The sequence below is a fragment of the Aulonocara stuartgranti genome, assembly GCF_965226115.1.
Source record: "Aulonocara stuartgranti genome assembly, chromosome: 3".
NCBI classification, from domain to species: Eukaryota; Metazoa; Chordata; class Actinopteri; order Cichliformes; family Cichlidae; genus Aulonocara; species Aulonocara stuartgranti.
In genome coordinates, this window is record NC_138941.1 from 62,805,599 (window position 1) to 62,824,624 (window position 19,026).

Genomic DNA, 19,026 nt, shown 5'->3' on the forward strand with positions numbered 1-19,026 from the left:
AAATCTTCTAATGTGACAAATCCAAATTATATCTGTGTTTTAAGATTTTACAAGGTTTTATATTTGAAAAACTTCCTCATAGCCAAAAAAGTTTCTTTTTCTACAGGGAGTGCAGAATTATTAGGCAAGTTGTATTTTTGAGGAATAATGTTATTATTGAACAACAACCATGTTCTCAATGAACCCAAAAAACTCATTAATATCAAAGCTGAATGTTTTTGGAAGTAGTTTTTAGTTTGTTTTTAGTTTTAGCTATTTTAGGGGGATATCTGTGTGTGCAGGTGACTATTACTGTGCATAATTATTAGGCAACTCAACAAAAAACAAATATATACCCATTTCAATTATTTATTTTTACCAGTGAAACCAATATAACATCTCCACATTCACAAATATACATTTCTGACATTCAAAAACAAAACAAAAACAAATCAGCGACCAATATAGCCACCTTTCTTTGCAAGGACACTCAAAAGCCTGCCATCCATGGATTCTGTCAGTGTTTTGATCTGTTCACCATCAACATTGCGTGCAGCAGCAACCACAGCCTCCCAGACACTGTTCAGAGAGGTGTACTGTTTTCCCTCCTTGTAAATCTCACATTTGATGATGGACCACAGGTTCTCAATGGGGTTCAGATCAGGTGAACAAGGAGGCCATGTCATTAGTTTTTCTTCTGTTATACCCTTTCTTGCCAGCCACGCTGTGGAGTACTTGGACGCGTGTGATGGAGCATTGTCCTGCATGAAAATCGTGTTTTTCTTGAAGGATGCAGACTTCTTCCTGTACCACTGCTTGAAGAAGGTGTCTTCCAGAAACTGGCAGTAGGACTGGGAGTTGAGCTTGACTCCATCCTCAACCCGAAAAGGCCCCACAAGCTCATCTTTGATGATACCAGCCCAAACCAGTACTCCACCTCCACCTTGCTGGCGTCTGAGTCGGACTGGAGCTCTCTGCCCTTTACCAATCCAGCCACGGGCCCATCCATCTGGCCCATCAAGACTCACTCTCATTTCATCAGTCCATAAAACCTTAGAAAAACCAGTCTTGAGATATTTCTTGGCCCAGTCTTGACGTTTCAGCTTGTGTGTCTTGTTCAGTGGTGGTCGTCTTTCAGCCTTTCTTACCTTGGCCATGTCTCTGAGTATTGCACACCTTGTGCTTTTGGGCACTCCAGTGATGTTGCAGCTCTGAAATATGGCCAAACTGGTGGCAAGTGGCATCTTGGCAGCTGCACGCTTGACTTTTGTCAGTTCATGGGCAGTTATTTTGCGCCTTGGTTTTTCCACACGCTTCTTGCGACCCTGTTGACTATTTTGAATGAAACGCTTGATTGTTCGATGATCACGCTTCAGAAGCTTTGCAATTTTGAGACTGCTGCATCCCTCTGCAAGATATCTCACTATTTTTGACTTTTCTGAGCCTGTCAAGTCCTTCTTTTGACCCATTTTGCCAAAGGAAAGGACGTTGCCTAATAATTATGCACACCTGATATAGGGTGTTGATGTCATTAGACCACACCCCTTCTCATTACAGAGATGCACATCACCTAATATGCTTAATTGGTAGTAGGCTTTGGAGCCTATACAGCTTGGAGTAAGACAACATGCATGAAGAGGGTGATGTGGACAAAATACTCATTTGCCTAATAATTCTGCACTCCCTGTATGAGTGACATCCTGAGCTAAAGTCTGTTGGCCATTGAAGAGAAAAAAGAGAGAAAAAAATAACATAGAAATAAACCCAGAAGCAAAACCAATCATCTTTGAGCCCACTGACTCATTTTTGAATTTTCTTCAGATGAACATTTCACAAACATGCTCTAAAGATAATTCATCACTGGGAGCTGATCTATTTAATCTATTTAATCTATTGAAAATAGAGTTTCACTTTATCATAATTGTCATGTTATTTTCTGACAATAGTCCAGCCTATGTGTTATCTGGCCTGAATTCAAAAGATCCTTGAGTTCCATCTCTGGCAGGACTTTTGATAGGCTGAGTACAGACTGGACCATGCTCTATACCTCTCTTGTTGTGGCTGTTGCTACTAGCTATTGACCTCCAGGGGCAGCTGACAGGTTCCCGGCTGCATCAGTGGCGTGTGGCTTGGGCAGTGGCTGATGCAAAAACTTGGGTGTTAGTGGGAAGTTGCTGACATCTGTAGAGGAAGCAGAGTCTGGGGTCTGAGTCACCTATTCAGGTGGTTGAGTTGCTTCACCTGTTTTGTTGCGCTGTAGAGCTGCTCTTCACCCTCCCTTTCTGTGCGTGGAGCTATGTATACACAGAGTGGTAACCCCTGCTCTGAAGATTTAAGCATAAACATTGCTCAGCAGAAACAAACTCAAGGACTGTTTGTATAGCAGCTGATCTAGCACGCTAGAGTTTGTCAACCCTGAACATAGCTCTTCAGTATCTGTAAACTAGCATCTCTGTGTCTGTAAGTTCTCAAATTGTACATTCAAAAACTGTTTCCTCAGAGGCCACATCCTCTGGCCCTATGGATATAGGGAGTAAATATAACTGGGACTGTTTATTCAAAGCCTGTTAATTTAAAGGATTGTTTTTTGATTGCTTATTCAAAGCAGAGAGCAAATCCTATTAAGACTTTAGCTGCTTCTCAAAAACTGGCCTTATTGGAGACTGTCATTCCCAGGGCCTCCCAAGAGGCTGAGTTTCAGCCTTCTGCTGACTCTGGACTCCTGGAGACTAAGAAGCCAACACAACCTGCATTACCTGGAAACTCTGCCTTGCCATCTCAGCTGTCTGAGCAATTAGTTTCTGCTGAGAGCCCGAGCGCGTTGACCCAGCCGTCTCCGTCCTCTTCTGGAAGCTTCCGTGAACTCATTTAGCCAGCTGAGGATTGCACCTTGCTGTCACGGCCTGGGCAGAGCCAATGCCCTGAACAGCTCCAGCCAGCATTACCACTGCCAGATTTTTCTGTGCCTGCTGGTTCCATTTCATCGCTGGAGAACCATGCCAGCTGTCTGCCATGTGGGACACCTTGCCAGCCAGAGGTGGTGGACAAGGCGCGCGGGGGGTCCTTGAATGCCGGAAGAGGGGGAACAGCCGGGTGAAGGGCTGCTCCTGCCGGAAGTGGTGGAGGAGCCACTCCAACCAGACGGTGGAGGTGTGGGTGTAGATCTCCCTTAAATAAAGAACATCAGCTAAAAGTCACATTGTGAATATTGAAACCTGCAGAAACACAGAGAGGTGAGTGTGTCACCTGTGACAGTGATCCAGCTGGATGGAGACTCTCCATGACCGCTGATGTCACACTTGTAGAGGCCTTCATCAGACCTGGAAACATGCTGGCTGGTCATGTGACCCGTAGGCTGCTTCCTGATGAGGGAGCCATCTTTATAGAAAGCAGCTGGGAGGTTGGAGGGAGTGGTCTTTGTTTTACAGAGCAGAGTGACGTCATCTCCCTCCATCACAGGGAGGACAGGACTCTGCAGGATCACTGATCCACCTCAACACAGAGACAAACTACAGCATTTCATCCATTTACACACAGCTTCATCAACACTAACTCCACACACTCAGCTTACCAGTGACTGTCAGGTTAACCATGTTACTGATGGGACCCTCTCTGGACTCACACCAGTAAACTCCACTGTGCCATTCATAGATGTTACAGATGGAACCAGACCACCTTACCCAGTCAGCTCCACACTGAGTCCTCTGTTGTTTGCTTGTGTTTCTCCTCAGCAGAGCTGTCGTCCTCCTCACAGCTCAGACACAAACTCTCCTCCGAAGAACTGAGAGCTGCTGGGACTCACAGTCAGACGAGCTGTGAGGGTTAAAATTAAAATGTTTCATTACTTGCAAAAAGGAATATAAAAATATTAAACAAAAGCCTAAACAGTAAAAATTAGATTTTGTTTCGCTCAGTGAAAAACAAACAATCATCTAGGAACTGGATTGGTTTTTGACTCCTCAATCATCCTTTTAAGCGCATTAAGACTAAACATCATATTTAAAGAAGTTTACTGACCTTGAATTGTTGTCCAGCAAAGTACTGAAATCAAAAGTAGGAAGAAAGGACATTTAGATTAGAATATGAAAGAATATCAACAACACATTGTGTGCAGATCCAATATGTGATTTAAAAATTTGAAAGCTGCATTTGAAATTGTTGACAGTATTAGTGTGACCCTGGGATGCAATTTTATTATAAGTGGCTGGGAGCTGCAGCACAAGAAGGTAATTCATTGCCTGTTATGTATTAATCATTCATGTGTAACTGCTCACATGTAAACACTTTGTTGAGAATGTAATTATTTCACTTCAATTCAGCTTCTGCGCTCTATGATCACAGCTGTCAGCATCTGGAGAAAAGTCACAATCACAGATGATGGTTTTCCCAACACAGCGTGGAACTGTTGTTTTTTCTTCAGAGTTTATCGACACTTCAGCACAAATTTGTGTCTTTGTGCCTTCAAGGTTGTTATTTTACTTGCTTTGTCATGGTTGTGTGGCGGCATGAAGAACATAGACACAACTTGTAGCTCTGATCATGAAGACCTGTGTCCACTTTAAAGGTCAGCTGATGTAATAACTGACTCATTTCTGTGGATTTCACTGGTTAACATGGAAGAAACTTTAATCTGCTGTTACATCAGCCTGACTTCTTGTTCATGTGTCCTCCATCATCAGTGATTAACACAGCAGACAATAAAAGTTCAATGTTTAAAACAAAGATGTTCTTTACTTGCAGAGTAGAGTTGCTTCCTTCATTGTCCTCTTGACTGATATGACCGTTTCATTCTTTATGTTATATAGATTAAGCCCCACCCTCTTCCCGCACGTTTTCCACCCCATATGTAGAATGTGTGCCAACATATCTGATATTTACACAGTTTCTTCTGTTTAAAAAAATAATGGATTTGTGCAGCAGCTCCTTTTGTAGTAAAAACTGAGAAGTGGGGAGACTAAGTGATGCAGTTTTGATGAGACATTCTGCCATTCTTTCTTTAAAGTGATGTTTTAGTTGCCCAACACATTGGGGCCCCTTTTTTGGAGACCGTTCTCTGTCCACTAAAGGTCCATGAGTCACTTTTTGCAAGCTGTTACTGCACCAGCAGCCTAAACCACTGATCCAAGGTGGGGTGGATCCATGCTTTCATGTCATTTACACTAAATTCTGCCCCTAACATTTGAATTTCTCAGCACACTTTGAGACTCATAAGACCAGGACGTGATTTTAGAATCTTTTTTATATTTGGTGAGCCTGAGAGAATTTTAGCCTCGGTTTCCTGTTCTTAGCTGACAGCAGTTTCAGCCAGTGTGGTCTTCCGCTGCTGTAGCACATCTGCCTCAAGGTTTTACATCCTGTGTGCTCAGAGATGCTCTTTTACCTACTTGTGGCACAAGAGAGAGCGGTTAATGGATTTACTGGTGCTTTCAGTGGTGCTCACTGTTGATCTTTGCTCTAGTCTTTGTCTGTATGACAAAAAAGAAACTCAGTCTGGGTAATCTGCATTTTTAGTTAGTTGTTCTTCTGTGAAGTGATATGTAAATTGTCATTTTTCATTTATTGCTATAGTTTACTGTGCTCTGTGACCACTAGAGGAAAACACATTTTAATGTTTCATTGTGCAAGCTAAGAAAGTTAAAGTGTTTTTTAGAAAGCAGAGTCCTTGAACTTTTTGGACCTTCTTTACCTGAGCGTGCCTGAGCCTAGAAGCAATGCAGGTTGGGCCTGTTTGTACTTTGATGGGAAACAATCTGGGAATACCAGGTGTGTAAAAGTGCTGTTTAAAATCATATCAGGCCACCTTCCACTAGAGGGCAGTTTTACATAAACAGAAGTGAATTTGAGGCATCTGCTGTCAGTTTCACCAAAATGCTTAGAAGAAAACTTTGGGCATAAATGCAGTTAACTGGCAGCCTAAACAAGTTCCCATGTCTGAAAAACATTTAAATCTATTTTTTAAAGAGTTTCACTTTATCATCTTATGTATTTTGTTTTACACTGAAACAGAAAGACACAGTTATATAAAGCTTACAGTCAAATATCATATTCATGAACTGCATTTCACTCCTCCCAGAACCTTAAATGACTACTTTAAAGAGCATTTTTCTACAAATACATGAGTCCTGCAAGTGAGCAATAAGTAGTTTAAAAGAACTAAAGACAGATGTGAAGAAGGATTTTTCTTTTTTTCCACGCTCAATCAGTTTTACCCCCTCACAGCCATCGGGTCTTTGGCAACTCATTAAGGGTTAGGATTGTTCTGCCTGTTTGGAAACCCCAATTTGAAAACCTTTGGACTGAAAAGGTGCATGTTTAGTAGTGATGTGACGTTCTGTATCGAGGCTTCGAAGCGTGTGTCGAGTAATGGAGGGGGCGTTTCCGCGAAGCGCGTATCGAGGCTTGCTTCATTTATGGGAGGAGCTGAAAATGATGACGTCCGAAGCCTCGCTGCCCGGCTGTACCACGTGACTGGTTCAGGAAGCAGTTCGAACTTTGCCGCAAATAATCATTTTCCATACTGCTAGCATAAATATACACAGTATACTGCCATCACTACAATATAGATGTTTTACACACTCCTTTTGTTGTTGACATTTACAGGCTGTGTGCAAAAGGCCACACTCTTCAAATTCATGCCAACTAATATTTTTACGTCCAGTAGGTGTCCTGCTAGAGCAAATGAAGCTTCAAGAAGCTTCGCGTTGGGGTGAACCAATTGGATGGAAAGCTTCAGTGCTTCATGAGGCTTCATCTGCCCATCACTAATGTTTAGTAGGTTACAGTAAAAACAACAACAACAAGCAAGGACTCTCTACAAGTTGCAAATGGCCTGAAAATAACGTCTCAAATTTAATTTCTTCAAATCAAAGCTATTCAAACGCACACATACACACTTTGTTCTCAGTCTTTATTTTCCAGCTTTGAATGATTCATGCTTTAGTCTGGCGTTGAGGTGAAGTTTTAATTGTTTCTTTCTTTGTTATCTGCTCCAAACCGAGCCGTGTTGTCATGTTTCGGCTGTTTGCAGGCAGGAATTGGACCCAAACGCAGACTCACTGGAAACAGGACTGAACTCAAAATGGCAGCTTTTATTGCTGAACACAAAACCTAAACTGGGAAGCAGCTAACAAAACACACACAGGGCGCCACAGTGCAAAACATATAGCATAAAGACAATCACTACACTGACACAGAGAAACACAGGGCTTACATACACTGGGACATAATCAGGGAATGGAAAACAGGAGGGAGACACAGCTGGGAGAGATTGGGGCTAACGAGACAGGTTGAGCAAAGCTGGACACACAAAAATGAGACACATACCTTCACAATAAAACAGGAAACAATACACAAGGACGCAGACTAAGAAACACTGACTTTACATAGGCAGAACTAAACCTAAACCAGAATAAGCTTGAACATAGAACATCATCATCATCATCATCATCATCATCATCATCAAAAAGATCAAGAAAATAACCACAAATATGAAAACTCAAAATACTGGGTCAAAACTGACCCATGACACGTGTATCTGTTGGCCATAACTATTCAGTTTCCTGTCAGACGTCTTTATGAAACTCACAAAACCACATGAGAAGAACAACAAGGGAGACGAAAGTTTACTGATCCTGCAGAGAAACCAGATCAGTGCTGAGAAGACACCAGCAGGGTCCCACATTTAGAAATAAAATATATAACTGGCCTTAAATACACAGCATCACATTGATATATTAGTTATATTCTCTCTTAACTACATGTTGCTGAAGGCACATTTGTTTGTTTTTTCTTTGTTTTTGCAGGTTCTTCACATAAAAATCTTCATGAGGTGCTTTGAGGACTCGGCGAGACCTGCAGCTGCATCTCAGTGGCTGGACTGGTGAAATGCTTCACTTCGGAGTAGATGACGTCTGGCTCTCTTGGAAACTCTGGACATACAAACACAGACAGATCAAACAATGTGAGGATAAGCACCTGTGTACAAAACCAGTCCTGCTTCTTATGTTTATAGATAGTAAACTGACAGAATGGGGAAATGTCAGTGAACACGTGTGGTCAATACCCTAAAGGCCTTTTCTCTAGACTTAAAGGTTTTTTTAATCTAATATCCAACTTCAGAAATTTACATTAAAAGTCTTACTACATTCTGTCATGAATGAGCTTTTAATCTGAAAGAACCCCACCAGGAAATGTTTAGTTTGGTAGCAGAGAGTCTGAGCAGAGAGGGGACTCTGAAGCTGTCACTATTAGCATTAACCTGAAGTCATCATGTGAGCTGTTGAAGCATTAAATCCTCTCCGTGATTATTTTGCCCAGCAGCCTTTAAGTGATTATCACCTTTACTGTGACTATCTACAGTAACTTGGTTGGTTTCATTGGTCATTGATCTCTAATCCAGTTTAATTTAACCTGTTCTGAAGCTTTTAGGACCTCAAATGACTTTCAGTGTTAAACATTAAGTAAGTTTTATGCAAACATATACCGGTAATAGAATATGTTGTACATAACACACACAGCTCCTACATATAGACTCAAGATGAAAACTGAATAGTTTCTGGGGCCTTGTGTCTATTAAAAAACAAACACAATGCAGCATGCTAAAGTGTTACTTAGCCAGCATTAAAAATGTGTCTTTGTAGGAAAAACAGCTGTGACAGAAAAAAATGACCCACTATTGGCGGTTACACCAGTGCTGAGTCAGCGTGCTACTTTTACTTTGATGCTTGGAGCACATTTTGCTAAATTTATACTCTTATAGCTTCACTTATGTTGAAGCTTCTTTCAGTCGTTTCCTTATTCACAAGGGGTCGCCATAGCAGATACACCTGTTTCCTTGGACCCACACTTTGTCACACTGCAGAGACATTATCTTTTGCACTGTGGCGTGAAATCATTCTTAGTAACCACACACGAGTTCAGTGTAAACTACGGGGCGAAGCTGCAGATGTTGTTGTTTCACATGCAGAGTTTAAAACATGCAAAACTGTTAATGTTAGTGTGGGACACTTGGAGATGTAGAAAACACATGGTTCATTTATTCATTTAAATTTATATTATACTATTGTTTTGCATGTTATTTGATCAAAAGTGCAATAAAGAGTTATATTTTTTTGTTGCTCAGATCAAAGCAACAAAAAAGCACCCCTGACAGAATGCCCTGAGGGAGACAGTTGAATGCCTTCTCCAGGTCTACAAAACACATGAAGACTGGTTGAGGAAACTCTGACACGCGCATGTAAAAATCCTCGAGAGGATAAAGAGGTCTACACTGTGCCTCCTGCATCTGACGTTTTACTAATAAACTGACTCTTATTTCCCTGGAATGGACTTTCCCAGGGAGGCTGATTAAAGTGATCTCCTATACTGAGCATGCTCAATATCAGCATCTCTCCACCTGCACTGTGCATTGTGTGAGCAGAATACCATCATCCCGTATGCTTTGAGAAAGACCAAAAGTCTTTTTCCATGAAATATTAATGATCAGTAAGACATTTGCTCTTAGATCTGTTGTTTGTGCAGAAAACAGTGAGTATGTGTGTTTAACAGCTCTGCAGTAAAGCTGCAGAAACTGGAAACTGGACGACCACAGAGCTGCTAGTTTCTGTTAAACAGGCTGAAAAACACTGTTCAGCATGTGAAGAACAACACTTACATTGAAAGGCTGCGACTAAGTTTTGAAAAATACATCACTAAAACAAGTTAGCTACGCTAGTGTGAAAGGTGGGCTGCACACCAGACATGTCTCCAATCCTTCAGAAATAGAGACAGACAACTAAACTCTATGTGGGAAGTAAAGTTAGTTTTAAAATATATCGTCCATGAAAACAGCTCTGTGATGATTTCTGCCACTCAGAAGATTAAAATCCTTCAACCAGAATGCTAAATTTATACATATTCCACCTGCCATTCTCTCTCAAGAAACACCATCAGATCTAATTGTGGATGTGGTCCCTGCTGGTGAATAAGGAATTTAATTTATTAGTTGTACTACAAGAAGTCATTCTGTGAGCTTTTGAAAGCCTGAAAGAGAAAAAAAACTGAGTGTGAGTCTCACCTTCAAGTTGACTGTGACTGGTTTGCTCCATCAAAAGAAACATTAACACCACTACAACCACGAGACAGACCGACGCAGCAGTCACCACCATGGGGAGAAGAGAGTAACAATCCAGAGAGGTCAATGTAGAGGTGGCTGCAGGAGGAGCTGTGGCTGCAGGTGGAGGTGTAGCTGCAGACAGAGGTGTAGATGCAGGTAGAGGTGAAGATGCAGGTGGAGGTGAGGATGTAGGTGCAGATGTATTTTTCTCATTCAGCTCCTGTTATGTTTATCTCCACCTCATCACGCCCTGTCCTTTTGGATACTTTCTCTCCTGTTTCACTACCTGAGCTGGTAAAACTAGTGAATTCAGTGAAAGCATCCTCTTGTCCACTTGACATTGTACCTGCATCATTATTCAAAAATGTCTTCCAGGTTATTGGTCCATATGTGCTCACTCTAATCAACCCTTCACTGGCGTCTGGTATAGTTCCGGTCTATTTTAAAAATGCTGCTATTCTCCCACTTTTAATAAAACCTCAGCTAGACCCCTCTCTTTGGAGCAGCTACAGACCAATCTCTAAATTACCGTTAATCGCTAAGCTTCTAGAAAAGGTTGTGGCTAGGCAACTTATAGCGGCTCTGGACAAACATAACATTTGCGATAAGTTTCAGTCCTGCTTTCGCAGAGCTCACTCCACAGAAACAGCCCTTCTTAGGGTCTCAAGTGACATCCATCCATCCATCCATTCGCTTCCGCTTATCCTTTTCAGGGTCGTGGGGGGTGCTGGAGCCTATCCCAGCTGTCATAGGGCAAGAGGCAGGGTACACCCTGGACAGGTCGCCAGTCTGTCGCAGGGCCAACACACAGGGACAGACAACCATTCGCACTCACATTCACTCGCACATTCACACCTAGTGGCAATTTGGATTTTCCAATTAACCTATCCCCACAAGCTGCATGTCTTTGGACGGTTGGAGGAAGCCGGAGTACCCGGAGGGAACCCACACAAACACGGGGAGAACATGCAAGTGACATTTTGATGAATAATGATGCAGGAAGATGCTCGGTCCTACTTATGTTGGACCTAACATCGGCTTCTGACACTGTTGACCACCACATCCTCCTCGAAAGGCTTAAGCATTAGGTTGTTGTATCGGGTACTGCCTTGAAGTGGTTCTCCTCATATCTACATAACCGATCTTTTTTCTGTGGTGGTCTCCGATTTTAGGTCATCCTCTACCTCCCTTACTTGTGGTGTCCCTCAGGGTTCGGTTTTGGGGCCTTTATTGTTCTTAATATATCTTCTCCCCCTCCAGCATATAATGGGCTCTTTTGAGGACATTTCTTATCACTGTTATGCTGATGATATTCAGTTGTACATCTCTTTTAAGCCCCAGGAGTTATCTAAGCTTCAGCTTTTAAATGACTGCTTAGATTCCATCAAACGTTGGATGGCTGTAAATTTTCTCCAACTGAACGAGGGGAAAACTGAAGTCCTCATATGTGCTCCGGACAGATTTTTATCCCAGATAGTGAAAGCCCTTGGTCCTCTCTCACTCTATGTTAAAATCCTCTATTAGGAATTTAGGTGTCACTTTTGACTCGACTCTCACATTGGATGGGCATGTGAAATCTCTGGTTCGGTCTTGTTTTCATTTAAGAAATGTTGCTAAGTTAAGCCCTATTTTATCTCGCCCTGAACTGGAGATAGCTATACATGCATTTATTTCCTCACGCTTGGACTATTGTAACTCTGTTTATGTGTCTAAGCAAAGGTTCTCTGGATCGTCTGCAGGTTGTGCAAAATGCTGCAGCTGGGCTGTTGACAAAATCCTCCAAGTATTCACATGTGACACTGTTGCTATTTCAGCTACACTGGCTTCTTGTTGAATTTAGAGTACATTTTAAGATCCTGGTCTTGACATTTAGAGCCTTGCATGGACTGGCACCAGCCTACATCTCCGATCTGCTACAGCCCTATGTCCCTTGCAGGTCCCTGAGGTCATCTGATCAGGGCTTACTTGCTATAAAACAGACTAAGATGAGAACTAAGGGTTACAGAGCTTTTGCCACTGTGGCCCCGAGACTGTGGAACTCTCTCCCTCATACATTAAGAACTGTGGACTTGGTAGTTGTTTTTAAAAAACAACTCAAAACTCACCTTTTTAAAACTGCTTTTGGTTAAATTTCTGCCTGTTTTATATTGTCTGTTTTACCCTTTTATTGTTTGTTACCTTATGTGCAGCACTTTGTGACTCTGTCTGAAAGTGCTATATAAATAAAATTGTATTTATTTATTTCTGTAGATGTAGGCGGTGCTGTGGCTGCAGGTGGTACTCATGATATACACTCAACAAAAATATAAACGCAACACCTTTGTTACTGCTCCCATTCCCCATGGGATGGACGTAGAGACCTAAAATTCATTCCAGATACACAATATAACCATCCCTCCCAAACAGTGGTCACAAATCAGTCCAAATGTGTGGTAGTGGGCACATCTGCCATATTGAGATAATCCATCCCACCTCACAGGTGTGCCACATCAGGATGCTGATCTGACATCATGAGTAGTGCACAGGTGTACCTCAGACTGCCCACAACAGAAGGCCACCCTGGAATGTGCAGTTTTTTGCGCTATTGGGGGTCTGGGGACCCAGAACCGGTCAGTATCTGGTGTGACCACCATTTGCCTCATGCAGTGCAACACATCGTCGCATGGAGTCTATCAGATTGTCAATTGTGGCCTGTGGAATGTTGGTCCACTCCACTTCAATGGCTGTGCGAGGTTGTTGGATATTCGTGGGAACTGGTACACGCTGTCGTAAACGCCGGTCAAGCACATCCCGAACATGCTCAATGGGTGACATGTCCGGTGAGTATGCTGGCCATGCAAGAACTGGGACATTCTCAGCTGCCATCTGCCCTGAACAATGTGAACCATGATTCATCCGTGAAGCGCACACCTCTCCAACGTGCCAGACGCCATCGAATGTGAGCATTTGCCCACACAAGTCTGTTACGGCGACGAGCTGGAGTCAGGTCAAGACCCCGATGAGGACGACGGGCATGCAGTTGAGCGTCCCTGAGACGGTTTCTGACAGTTTTTGCAGAAATTGTTTGGTTGTGCAAACCAATTGTTCCAGCAGCTGTCTGGGTGGCTGGTCTCAGACGATCTTGGAGGTGAACCTGCTGGATGTGGAGGTCCTGGGCTGGTGTGGTTACACGAGGTCTGCGGTTGTGAGGCTGGTTGGATGTGCTGCCATATTCTCTGAAACGCCTGTGGAGACGGCTTATGGTTGAGAAATGAACATTCAATGCACGGGCGACAGATCTGGTTGACATTCCTGCTGTCAGCATGCCAGTTGCACGCTCCCTCATTGCTTGTGGCATCTGTGGCATTTTGCTGTGAGACAAAACTGCACATTCCAGGGTGGCCTTTTGTTGTGGGCAGTCTGAGGTACACCTGTGCACTACTCATGATGTCAGATCAGCATCCTGATGTGGCACACCTGTGAGGTGGGATGGATTATCTCAATATGGCAGATGTGCCCACTACCACACATTTGGACTGATTTGTGACCACTGTTTGGGAGGGATGGTTATATTGTGTATCTGGAATGAATTTTAGGTCTCTACGTCCATCCCATGGGGAATGGGAGCAGTAACAAAGGTGTTGCGTTTATATTTTTGTTGAGTGTATTATACTCATATAAATCAACCTAAAATGGGAAATAAATTAAAAATAAATTCAATGTAGTCAGAGCTGCCATCCTAACCATCCAAGAACAAAGAAGATTCGAAGCATAGATTTGTTAGAAATGTTTTAAAAAAGGTTCATTTGGTTACCTTGGTTTGTTTTGCAGAAAAGCACTGAAGTCAGAGCTAAAGAGAAATGACACCTGTATTAGTTTAGACTAGAGTACCTCCCACCAAGAAAAGGAAGTTCAAATGTAACTGAGAAGAGTTCATGTCCACTTTAGTCACTCCTTTATATGAAAAATGAAAGACTAATTTGTAGCTGCCATGTCTAAAATAATGTAGCAGTTTTGTAAAAAAAAAAAAAAAAAAAAAAAGCTGTGTGTCTCTGAGTACTCCACAGTGCAAAGACCTGCCTGTTAAGTTAATATACCTCCAAAATAGGTAATTTCTTTATTTTAGATGTAATCCCTTGGTAAATCATGTTGACTGCAGCCTATTTATCAAGATAAGCAAAGTTGTTTGAGGTAAACTCAGATACAAATACTGTAAATCAATTTATGGCATCAGAGTGATCAGGGTAAACCCACAGTCTGTTAGGTTTTCACATCACGGCATGAAGCGATATTGACCGAGGACCGACTTACAAAGTCTGCCATTAATTTGCATCATTTTACTAAGTAAAATTAAACATACAGATATAAATCTGTCTTTGAAATATTTGCCTTTTTAAATGTGAACCAGATCAGCCTATCAGTCTGTTTACACTGTGCATTTCTGCTCCCACACCTCTAACACCAAGTCTGTAAAGCTGTTCTTTTAGTGATTACTTCATGTTTTCTGTAGTGGATGCATAAGTAACAGAACCACAACTTTTAACTCGTGTGTCCACTTTTAACGTAAGCTGACATAATAACTAATTCAGTGAAGTCAACTGGAAAGATGCAAAAACTCCTTTTAACCCGCTGCCTGGATCCAGCCTGACTTCTTCTTTATGTCTTCTCCTCCATCATCAGCTATTAGTAGACAGTAAAAGTTCCGAACTATAAAAACAAAGAAATTGTCCACTTACAGAGCAGAGCTGTTTCCTTCATTGTCGCCTTGACTGATGTGACCTTTTTCTTTCTTTTTTGTTAGATACACAAAGTAGGCCCCGCCCTCTGACCCCAAATGTTTGTTTTTTCTCCACATGTGTGTGAAATATAGATTCAAACATTGTGAAACTGCTACATGTCTCACAGCACTGAGCTGCTGCGATGTGATTGGCTCATTAAATACTTGCATTAACAACCAATGCAAAATGTGTAATAAAGTGGTCAATCAGGACATACTGTGATCAGAATAGTTACTCTTCATAAATGTGCATTTATCTTTGCTTTGAATATTCCTTAAAACTGATAAAGGTACTAACATAAACACTCAAACATGCTGTGCCCTTAAACAGGGGAAATAGTGAGGAGAAGTGAAAGAATGGCACGAACACGCAGCTCTCACTCGTCTGTATTGAGTGAAGGAGAAGACGCGCGAATCCACCTACTGGAGCCCCGAGGCATTACCAATGGATTGACGCACAATCAACCCAGGCAAAACTTTCACTACTTATCTCCCTCTACCTTCCCACTGCATAATCTATAGAGCACAACAGTCAAAACAACAAATAAAGCAATAATAAAAGCATGACATGAAATATAAGGAACAGAGATGTGCAACTCAAAAACTAATCAAATTTATGATCCACCACAAACATATTGAATAGAAACTCTGCTCATTGAAAGAAGCCTGAAAGAAAAACCTAGGAGTGTGAGTCTCACCTTTGAGTTTCCTTTGAATGTTTCATTCCAGCAAAAGAACCAGTAACTCCAGTACAACTACAACACAGGCTGATTGAGCTGTCAGCAACACAGGGAGACGAGATGAACAGCAGAAGATGTAGGTGGAGGTGTGGATGTAGGTGGAGGTGTGGTGGTGTGTTCCCCTAAAATAAAGCAAACACAGTCATTAAGTTGTCGTCACATTGTGAATGTTGAAAGCTGCAGAAACACAGACAGGTGAGTGTGTCACCTGTGACAGTGATCCAGCTGGATGGAGACTCTCCATGACCGCTGATGTCACACTTGTAGAGGCCTTCATCAGACCTGGAAACATGCTGGATGGTCATGTGACCTGTAGGCTGCTTCCTGATGAGGGAGCCATCTTTATAGAAAGCAGCCGGGAGCCTGACATCTTGTTCGTGTCTACATCACTTCAGGGCCGTGCAGAGAGGTTTAAAGGGGCGGGTGCTCAAAGTTAAAAAGGGGCACATTGAACCAGGCTGAATAACAACAACACACATTCATCAAGAATCTAATATGAGCAACAAGGCAAAGCAAACATCGCCGATGTTTTACCTGATGGGTACATGGTAAATGGCCTGCATTTGTATAGCGCTTTTCTAGTCCTTAAGGACCCCAAAGCGCTTTACACTACATTCAGTCATTCACCCACAGGCAATAGCAAGCTACATTGTAGCCACAGCCACCCTGGGGCGCACTGACAGAGGCGAGGCTGCCGGACACTGGCGCCACCGGGCCCTCTGACCACCACCAGTAGGCAAACATGGGGTTAGTATCTTGCCCAAGGATATTTGGCATGCAGCCAGGAGGCAGCCTGGGATCGAACCACCGACCTTCTGATTAGTGGCTGACCTGCTCTGCCACCTGAGCTACAGCCACAGTACAATGTTGCTGTTGAGGGGTTTCTGCTGCTCCTGCTGCTGATAGTGCTGGAGGGCAGGGCTGTGTTGATCTGAGACTGTAGACATTAGGAGAGATGGTAGCTGATTAAACAAGTGTCATGAGATAATAACAAAATGCAAAGATTGGTGACAGCGCTTGGAACCATAAGGCAATAAAAAACTGTGAGAAATAATTTAGGCTCTGCCTGTGAATCACTCTTTGCTTCTCTTCTTCCTTCCATCCCATCATTTCATATATCACTCTCCACTTGCTGTCGATCTGAGAACAAGGCACAACTTGCTATTGCAATAAACTATAATCTAATTATCCACACCTAACAACTCCAGCACTTAATCTAAATGATGACAGAAAAATGTTATAGCACTGCCTTTAGTAGCCTCACACAGCTCCTACTGTTTCCTCCTCATGTCCTTACCAGGCATGTCTGGACAATGTTATATCATGAGTAATATTTTTTTTAAAAATCCATCTAAATAAAACACACACATGCACGCACACACAGAGACATTTTAGACCTTCTTCAGAATACTGTATATACTATGGGCATCATGGTGCTGATCCAGAATCCTTACATTATTATTTATTACTAATAATAAAGCAATGAGGAGGGGGGAGTAATAAATATGAAATAATGTATTTATGATGATTCCATTTGTTTCACTATCCACTCTGTGCAGGGGCAAAGCTTATTACATTTTTAAACTGTAGAGATACAATCATTTTACTGCTGTAAAATCCAAATTTTGTCTTATTTAAAATATAAATCTAATATAATCTGCTTCTTAATGTATGTTCTTTAAAATACAGCGTGTGTTTTTTAAAATATTATTATAATGCATAATTATGTGGACATGCATATTAGATCGTTTTTTAGTGAAATATAATCCCTCCAGAAAGGCAGGAAAAGCCCTGTAACTTACTTTAAAACTAAATATGTTCCTAAAACGGTGACAGAGCTACAGACCCATGACAGCCTTACACAGGTAGCCAGCAGCTATGACCAGCACTACCTGTGCAGTTAATAAAAGGACAGGTAATGTTTGTCGCGCTGTTGCACACACAGCACGCTCGTTTGTTTCAGTTCGTCAGTTGCAACAAGACAACTTACCAACGTGTACGTAATAAGCTAATACTCCTGTGTGCTACACACTACAGTGCGCGCTGTACACCTACTTACTGGTTTTGTGGCATCAGTCTGTGTCTCTGAGTTAACTTGTGTTTCTCCTACAGCTCCGGACCGCAACAAATGCGCGTGCTCTTTGTGAGCTCGTTCCCGGCTCGTAACCAGCGCGTTCTGCCGTCAAGGGCGATCACTGGTTAAATGTGATCATGTGACTGATGCAAGCCAGATCCTTTTATTTAGCAAAACTGTGATTAATAGTTAAATATTATTGTTGAGGGGCACAGACAGGACTCCGCACGCACACACACATTAAAATAATAATAATAATAATTTTTTTTTTTAAAAAGTTGCCTCAACAAAAGGGCACTTTGGGCACCCATCAGGAAAGGGGCGGGTGCTCAAGCCCCTCTAGCCCCCCCCCCCCCCCCCCCCCTCTGCACGTGCCTGCATCACTTATTAGCAAACTGTAAACATTCAACATTTAAAACAAAGAAATTTACTGCTTACAGATTAGACGTAGTAGAGATGCTTCCTCCATCGAAGAATAAAGAAAAAGCAGCAACACTTTTTGTAGCTCAGACAAGCAGCAATAGGAGGCTTCTGCAGCTACAACCTTATGGACGGAGGGGAGGCTTATGTTACAGCTAGAGAAGTCAGGTCGCCGATGACCGCAACATGCTCAGACAGCAGCTGTTATTTATACATGACCACCTAACGTGATTGGCCAGTAATTAGCAGTGAAATATTAAATAAATTATTCATTCTCTTAGAGTCAGAAATGTATGTACATTTATCTAACCCTCGGTGTCTCCACCTTGTGTGGGGGACACAGATGAGGTCGTAACATCGTTATATCGTTACGTAAAGCATCACAATTAAAAAGTATGCAGAAAATGACATTTATGGTCAGTGATAATATTTATGTAAACCACATTTTAACAATAGGGATATAAGTATTTTATTAAAAGTTAGTTTGTACTAACTATGTGATCTAAAAGTACCAGATGCTTTCATGATCTTTCAGTGTTGGAGGGCTTGTTGTTGCCATTGAGTGTCAGTAGATGGCAGCACCAGGCTGCGGTTTAATCTTGATCATCAGATCATCAGAGGGACATAGCTGATCTGTGTGTGTGTTTAAACACAATACAAGTAAACTCCCACCGACAAACACCTTTATGTTTCCACACACCATACCAGCGGTCACTTTTAGTCTTGCTACATGTGCTACAAGGGCTGACATCTAACTGAATTTTAAATCCATGGAGGGTTTCTTTCTATTTCTCTTTTGTAAAACCTCCTCAAAGCCAAAAAGGTTTCATCTCCTAGTCCACTGCTCAGGCCTCACACATGCGCATTAGTTTAAAGCAATAGTGAGCACTTTAACATACACAGATGTGGCTCTGATCTGTCATCAGTTTTCTTGGAAACACTTTTACCAGTATAAGTAAATCCA

The 19,026-nt window shown here is 42.1% G+C and overlaps 1 protein-coding gene across 1 annotated transcript in view; it reads left to right on the forward strand.

The window, feature by feature from the left end:
• The window catches only part of LOC309695373 (programmed cell death 1 ligand 1-like), a 241,112-nt gene that overhangs the window by 18,648 nt on the left and 203,438 nt on the right, over positions 1-19,026 (forward strand). The window lies entirely within an intron of this gene.